We start from the raw sequence: 990 nt of genomic DNA on the forward strand, positions 1-990 counted from the left end.
GGATTCCCTTCCAGTAATAATTTCCTCTCAAATCTTCTTTGCCAAGGTCCTCTGAGGCTTCTTCATCAACTCGTATTTCCCCTCCAATTGTTTGGATGTTCTGGGGGCAACCTATAATTGAATACTTAAAATGAGAGAACCATCAAAGAATAGAGTGAATTAGCATGATCTAAAAACTAATCTAAACCCCATCACACCCAAGGAGGTATTTGGTATAATTCTAAACAATGCATGTTAAAAATACAGCAAGCACCTTAAGTACAAAACATCATAATTTTGACAATGCAACTAAAGCATTTTTGTATTTTTGTATTTTTGTACTATGGTAAATTAATCTGCCACTTGGTACTTTGAACGTGTTTGCCTCGAGCCTTGTGGTTCTTTCAGCACCGGAAAGGGAGCAGACAGTAAACGGGGTTTCCATCGTCAGAAATTCGGCGTTGCAAGAGCCCCCTCTGGCTAGCGAGAGGGGCCGCTCCAAAAATATGGATACGCTGCTTTGCTGTGCTGGGCACACGGTATTCTTTAGTAAAAGGCGAAAGAATAGTTCGCTCTGTGCCCCACACGCAGCAAACCAAATCAAGAGAAGAAGTAGATGGATGAGGTATCTTGCAAAACATCAAGAGAAGAAGTAGTAAGTATGGAATCATCATCAAAATCAACCTGCCCGACATTAATCTCTTCAATCTTCACATTGGACTTGCTAGGGATACTGAGGGAGGGCTCTACTTATCATAAACATTACGAATCTTATCCCGTAACTCCCAAGCAGTCTCCCCATCAAAGATAACATTATAGTAGACCTACTTAGAGAGTGACAAAATGATTGTAGATTTACATAACTCGTCCAATTCAACCTAATCATCTACATCAATGCATTCAGGCCTGACACCCTCATGTCTCTATCACTTAATTTGCAATTTCTACACTAGAACCTACCAAATTTGTACCTTCGTGTAGCTGAAATTGGTGCCATCCAACTTGTGAACG

The 990-nt window shown here is 40.5% G+C and overlaps 1 pseudogene; it reads right to left on the bottom strand.

Annotated features, from left to right (window-relative positions):
- Window positions 1–460: 460 nt before the first annotated feature.
- LOC148016144 (U5 spliceosomal RNA) lies at window positions 461–572 on the bottom strand (annotated as a pseudogene).
- Between the last annotated feature and the right edge of the window lie 418 nt (window positions 573–990).

This window comes from Lygodium microphyllum, chromosome 23 (genome assembly GCF_053477565.2).
Source record: "Lygodium microphyllum isolate KBCC chromosome 23, Lygodium_microphyllum_v1.1.10, whole genome shotgun sequence".
In the NCBI taxonomy this organism is placed as follows: Eukaryota; Viridiplantae; Streptophyta; class Polypodiopsida; order Schizaeales; family Lygodiaceae; genus Lygodium; species Lygodium microphyllum.